This window comes from Octopus bimaculoides, chromosome 6, assembly GCF_046866305.1.
Source record: "Octopus bimaculoides isolate indiv1 chromosome 6, ASM4686630v1, whole genome shotgun sequence".
Lineage (NCBI taxonomy): Eukaryota > Metazoa > Mollusca > Cephalopoda > Octopoda > Octopodidae > Octopus > Octopus bimaculoides.
In genome coordinates this window covers 69,376,257-69,383,725 of record NC_142933.1, presented here as the reverse complement: position 1 = coordinate 69,383,725, position 7,469 = coordinate 69,376,257, and positions in this window count along the sequence as shown.

The following is a 7,469-nucleotide window of genomic DNA, read 5'->3' as shown; positions in this document are numbered from 1 at the left end:
TTAGTGGTTAGGGCGTTGGACTCATGATCCTAAAATTGTAGTTTCGATTCCTGGACTGAGTGATGGGTTGAGCGAAACACTTCATTTCTCTCGCTGTTCCAGTGCACTCAGCTGGCAAAAATGAATAATCCTGCGACGGCCTGGCGTTCCATCCTGAGGAGTACTAGGCTTCCAAAGAATAAGTCCTGGGGTCGATTTGCTCGACTGAAGGTGGTGTTCCAGCATAGCCGCAAGGAAACCGGCCCTATGTGTATATGAAGGGGGAAGGAGCTGTATCCTTTTACCCTCATCCACTTGGAATATCCATAGACAGAATAGACGTATATCCATTCACCTTTTCATTTATGTATGTATGTATGGATGTATGTATGTATGTGTGTATGTATGAATCTATGTATGTAGGTATGCATATATGAATGTGTTAAAGCACGCACACGTGCGTGTGCGTGTGCGTGTGTGTGTGTGTGCGTGTGTGTGCGCATGCGTTTAAATAAGAAGAAATATATATGGTTGTACCTTCAGATCTAGTTAAATGCTTGTCTGATAGTAATGTATATGGATATGTATGTGCATACATATGTATACAAACATATATACTTCTACGTATTTATATACTTATATGAGTATGTATACATTCACAAACACACACACACACACACACACACACACACACACATGCACACACATGTATGCTGAGACAAGCGTTCTCTTATATCAAAACACGCGGAAACGCACGCACACATACAAACATACACACATGTGTAGACAGCTAGACATTGACAAATCAACTAATTTTCTCCAAGTGTCGATTAGATTTGAGATCATATATATGTATGCATATATATATATATATATATATATATATATATATATATATATATATATATATATATGCATACATATATATACACACACACACACACACACACACACACACACACACACATATATATATATATACACATATATATATGTATATATGTATGTCTTGTAGACAGACTCCTTCCTACCTATTGTGCTGTCTCACCTCAACTGACCCTCCTTACAACCTACCTTACACACACACACACGCACGCACACACGCGCGCGCATATATATATATATATATATATATATATATATATATATATATATATATATATATATATACATATATATATATGAATGTGTGTGTGTGTGCGTACGTATATGTACGCTTGTGTGTATGTACCTGTGAGACATTTGTTGTCTCTTCTCTTTCTTTCAGAATTGCTCCATTCACAACCTCTCATTCGATCATCCGTCATTTATTTCTAGTTGTCTACTTAACTATCGTCCCATTTTATGGCTGGCTTAGCTGGGTTGATATTTCGCTATCTATCTATCTATCTATCTATCTATCTATCTATCTATCTATCTATCTATCTATCTATTTATCTATCTATCTATCTATCCATCTATCCATCCATCTATCTATCTATCTATCTATCTATCTATCTATCTATCTATCTATCTATCTATCTATCTGTCCACACACACACACACACACACACACACACACACACACATATATATATATGTGTTATGTATTTATATAGATATATATCGAAGGATCAAAGGTCCTTCCCGGGTCAGGCTCATAAAGCCGGTTTCCCAGATTTCGTGACGTATATATTCCCGCCTTGACATGACGCCGGTCAGTCCCAGGATCGATTATTCATTTTTGCCACCAGAATGGAATTGAAGAACGCCTGTATCGTCCGGTCCAGGAATCGAAACTATAATCTTACGATCATAAGTGCAACATTCTAACCATAATGTGACGTTCTTCTATATATATAGGAGGTATGTTTAAAAAAGTATCCGATTATATTTTTCTCGCCATAACTAATGCCGTGTGTGCAAAAGCCACCCTTCCTGCGCCGGTAGGGCTCGTCAGTTCTCGGCTGTTGCGCTTTGAGTACAGACGTCTAGTGTGCGCTTGTAGGAGTTCTCACACAAGATGACCGAATGCATCGTGTAGAGGTAATAAACCCATATCTCAGTAGCAGTGATGATGGTCTTCATGAAGTCTGGGTCGTGGTTTGCACAGTTCAGCATGTTGTGAGTGATTTTCACGCAGGTGCAGGAGTGGCTGTGTGGTAAGTAGCTTGCTTACCAACCACATGGTTCTGGGTTCATTCCCACTGCGCGACACTTTGGGCAAATGTCTTCTACTATAGCCTCGGGCCGACCAAAGCCTTGTGAGTGGATTTGGTAGACGGAAACTGAAAGAAGCCCGTCGTATATATATATATATATATATATATATATATATATATATATATATATATATATATGTATGTGTGCGTATATGTTTGTGTGTCTGTGTTTGTCCCCCCAACATCGCTTGACAACCGATGCTGGTGTGTTTATGTCCCCGTAACTTAGCGGTTCGGCAAAAGAGACCGATAGAATAAGTACTAGGCTTACAAAGAATAAGTTCTGGGGTCGATTTGCTCGACTAAAGGCGGTGCTCCAGCATGGCCGCAGTCAAATGACTGAAACGAGTAAAAGAGTAAAAAGAGATGTGTGTGTGCCTGTGTGTGTGTGTGAGTCCTGAAGATTTCATGGCGAATTTATGTGCCTGATAAAGAATACTGCAGCTGGTTAAAATGACGAGCGTCGGGTCTATGATTATGAAACACCAATTTAATGGTCTGGCTAACCTGTCCGACCAGAGGACACCCGCATGCTAAAACGAGTGCTATATAGTGAACTGGAACAATGAAAACGTCCCCAATGCAAGCCACGCAAGCGTTTTGAAATCAACTTTACAGACACACTTAAAGAAATCAATATCGATACTAAGACCTGGGAAGATCCGGCATCAGATAGGGAGCTGTGAAGGAACCTGATTGTTACTAGTAGTAAAGAATTCATGAACGACGGGGTTGCATACACTGAGTTGAAACGTGCTGATAAATACACGGAAGACGTGAACTCTCTCGTTTAGAAGGACACGAAAGTCTTTTTCGTGTGACCAGGGTGTTCGCGCCTGCTTCTCAAAGGCAAGCCTACTCAGTCACAAACGTAGAAAATCCCTGTCAACCAATATGATATCTAGTATGATCTCTCTTGCACTTTGTGTTATAGAGTGTGTAGGTTAGCCAGTGAACTATTATAAATACCGACACGTTAGATAGACAGGCTGCTGGTGGAAAACTAACTTGTGATAAGTGCGGAATGATTTGCAGGTCCATTGCATACCTTAAGAGCCACGTGAAACATCATCAGCGACTAGGAGTCCAAAAGTAATGTGATTCTTGGGATGAAATGAATTAAGGGAGTGGTCTTACTCGGTCAAGAATCGAAACACGTACGCGCGCACATGCAGGTACACACGTACGCGCGCGAGCGCACGCACACACACACACACACACACACACACACACACACACGCACATACACGCACCAGAGTTTCACTGGTACTTAATTTATCGACCCCTCCGAAAGGATGAAAGGCAAAGTCGAACTCAGCGGAATTTGGACTGAGAATGTAAAGACGATCGAAGTGCCACTAAGCGTTTCACCCGCCATGCTAACGATTCTGCCAGCTCGCTACTTTATTGGAAGTAGAAGTATTGGTTCAAAGTTTTGACACAAGGCTAGGAAGTTTGTGGAAGGATGTAAGTCGATGACATATGACATCGATCCCATTGCTCGACTGGTATTTATTTTATTCACCCCGAAAGGATGAAAGGTAAAGTCGATCTCAGCGGAATTTGGGATTTCATAAGTAAACCCTTTTTTAACTATCCACGGAAACACTGCTTATGAACCAATTACATTTCAATGTTTTACTGTATTACATAATAAATCTACGTAAAACTTTTTATCCACCTGTGTATGTAATAGATGTAAACACCTTCTTTGTGTATGCAATATCTTTATGGGCAGTAAACGAATTAAATTCAATCCTGTGTTGAGATTTTATCCGTGAGAAAGGATTCTCCTTAACTGTCTACAGAGACACAGCTAGTATTGATTAAAAGAAAACATACTGACAGACAATAGCAATCAATTTTGTATCAAGATTCGAAGGTACATTTGTCAGGTAACTTGACCTGCTAGAAACAGCAGTCGAATCGCCTTCAAATTACACCTTTCTGTCTTAAAAAAAGACATATTGAATAATGCATTGTTAGTTTGTCTCTGTCTGTCTGTCTGTCTGTCTCTCTCTCTCTCTCTCTCTCTCTCTCTCTTTCTTTCTCTCTCTCTCTCTCTCTCTCTCTCTCTCTCTCTCTCTCTCTCTCTCTCTCTCTCTCTCTCTCTCTCTCTCTCTCTCTCTCTCTCTCTTCATGAGCCCGGCGTCGGGGATCCTGGAATTTCCAGCCAAAGTGTTTTTGAAGATTCATAAGTTTTCTAAGAAAATATACAGCAACCATTTCCTGATGCTTCTTGTCAATTTATCTATAGCTTACTTTGCTAGTCTCATTTATTCATAAATTACTGGGCCTATTTAACCCGTAGGTAAAGGGAATGGTTCACGTGACATCAGGGCATGTCTGTATACAACTGACACTCCGTTTGTCACGACGACGAGGGTTCCAGTTGATCCGAACAATGCAACAGCCTGCTTATGAAATTGACGTGCAAATGACTGAGCACTCCACAGACCCGTGTACCCTTAATATGGTTCTCAGGGAGATTCAGCGTGACACAGAGTGTGACAAGGCTGGCCCTTTGAAATACATTTTTGCCAGCTGAGTGGACTAGAGCAACGTGAACTTTGCCTTACTTAAGAACACAACGCACCGCTTGGTATCGAACTCACGACCTTACGGTCGTGAACTGAATACTCGAATGACTAAGCCACGCCCTTATCCACATAGTAACAGGCTAGTGGACAGTCGAGCCTCCGAATCCTGTATGCCTTAGCTTAGCTACAGAACCATCTTCCGCTATTTAAGTCATAATTGGATCCCTTGACAGATGCAAACCCTAGGCCAGGACAGACCTAGGAGTAATGGAGACTAAGGAGTAACCCTATACTGCCAGAAATTCTTCAACTCCCACGCTGGAGCTTCAACACCTGATGCAGCTTAATGTTTTGCCTAGGACAAAAATCTTAGACACATTACACTTTGAAAGTAGGTTGAGATGTTCATGGATGGAACGTCTCGTGGCAAAGTTGCTCTGGATCAAAATTAACTAAGAGATTAAAAAATAGCAGCAAGCTCAGCTGATAATCTATTATTTTATCTAATATCAATTCATTTTCAACAATAGACAGGAGTGGCTTCAGTCTAGGCGACAATTGCAGAAATACATATATGATGAAATATATATATATATATATAATGACTAAGAGTTACTGGGAATAACAAGTTTACCTTCAGTAAAGTTGAGTTATTTTGAGATAAAACCGACTGAGAAGTTATTAAGAATTTGACGATAATATAAATCAGACATGATTATAAATCTTTCAAGTCACTGCGCATGACTGAAGTAGAAAGCTAATGGTCTGGGACCGCGTGCAAAACTAGTGTTTCACTTTGATAAGAACAGTGTCGTCTGCATAGCACGAGTCAATACATTTTATTTTAACAACGTTGTTACAAATTGATCGACTGCTCCTGCTACGGCCATCTGGTCAGCTATAATCGCCATAACTGAATATTCATAACTTTTTTCATGTTAGGCCAAAGCCATGTTTTTGTAAATTTAGAACCTTACTATGTTGGAGAGGTCGACTGAAACAAACTAAAATATACATTTTCTTATACATACGTACTTGCATGCATACATACATACATACATACAAACATACATACATACATACATACATAAATACATACATGCATACACGCATACATACAAATGTATAAATAAATGTATATACATATCTAATACATGCATATACACATACAAAAATGCCTGTATATCTCTCTTTTTGACCTCTCTCTCATTCTTTGTCTTCATGTGGCATACACACAGATATATACACCGCACTATATACGTGCGTCTAGATATGTATATATATATATATATATATATATATAAATTTGTGCACACACATATATATTAAATCTTGCGCTGGATATACGGTATTGTTCCTGTGGTCTTCCACCCTTATGTATCCATTCTTACCATAATTTGTATATGCACACACATACACACAAAATATATGTATGTATACATACATACACATAGGCACAGACACGCACACACACACATACACACACACCTTTGTATTATATTGGTTTCAAATTTTGGCACAAGGCCAACAATTTCGAGGGAGGGTGTAAGTCGATTGCATCGACCCTAGTGTTCAGCTGGTACTTATTTTATCGACTTCGAAAGGATGAAAGGCAAAGCCAGACTCGGTGCTATGCGAACTCAGAGCGTAAAAACAAACGAAATGCTTAGCGGCGTTTCGTCCAGTGTGCTAATAATTCTGCCAGCTCACAGCCTTAAAAATGATCATAATATTAATAATAATAATCCTTTCTACTATAGGCAAAAAGTCTGATATTTTGATGGTGGGGACTATCGATTACATCGACCTTAGTGTTTCACTGGTACTTAATTCATAGATCCCGAAAGGATGAAAGGCAAAGTCGACCTCTGCGGAATTTGAACTCAGAGCATAAAAACAGACGAAATGCCGCTAAGCATTTTGTCCGGCGTGCTAACGATACAGCCAGGTTCGCCACCTTCGCATGTATAATATATTGAAAAGATTAAACGGTTTCCTTAGAATAAATATATATCAAAGAACAAAGAAAATGCTTTTAAAATTTATCATTGATAAAAACAAGAAAGTTTTTGCATTTTTATCAAAATATAGGTGTAGGAGTGGCTTCCCAACCACATGGTTCTGGGTTCAATCCCACTGCGTGGGCACCTTGGGTAAGTGTCTCGGGCTGACCAATGCCTTGTGAGCGGATTTGGTAGACGGAAACTTAAAGAAGTCCGTCGTATATCTATCTATCTATCTATCTATCTATCTATATGTGTGTGTGTGTGTGTGTGTGTGTGTGTGTGTGTGTGTGTGCCTGTGATTGTCTCCACACCATCGTTTGGCACCGATTCTAGTGTGTTTACGCCCCCGTATTTTAGCGGTTCGGCAAAAATGATCTATAGAATAAGTACTAGGATTACAAAGAATAAGTCCTGATGTCGATTTGCTTGACTAAAGGTGGTGCTCCAGCATGGCTGCAGCCAAATGACTGAAGCAAGTAAAATAATAAAAGAACATGCTACTGGTTTCACACGATTCAATCAGGGTGAAAGAAAAGAGAAATAAAATTAGCCAATTTTCCACAATATCAGTTCATGAACTTCGAATATGTTACTTGCAAAATCACGTGGTACCTCCTTCTACTCCTCCTCCTGCTACCACCTCAACCAAGTAACAATCTGAAGGAAATGAAACACAAGCATTATGTGAATTTTGTACGAAAATCATGTGAAATCCGGGACTGATATCATGAGAGATTAATTTA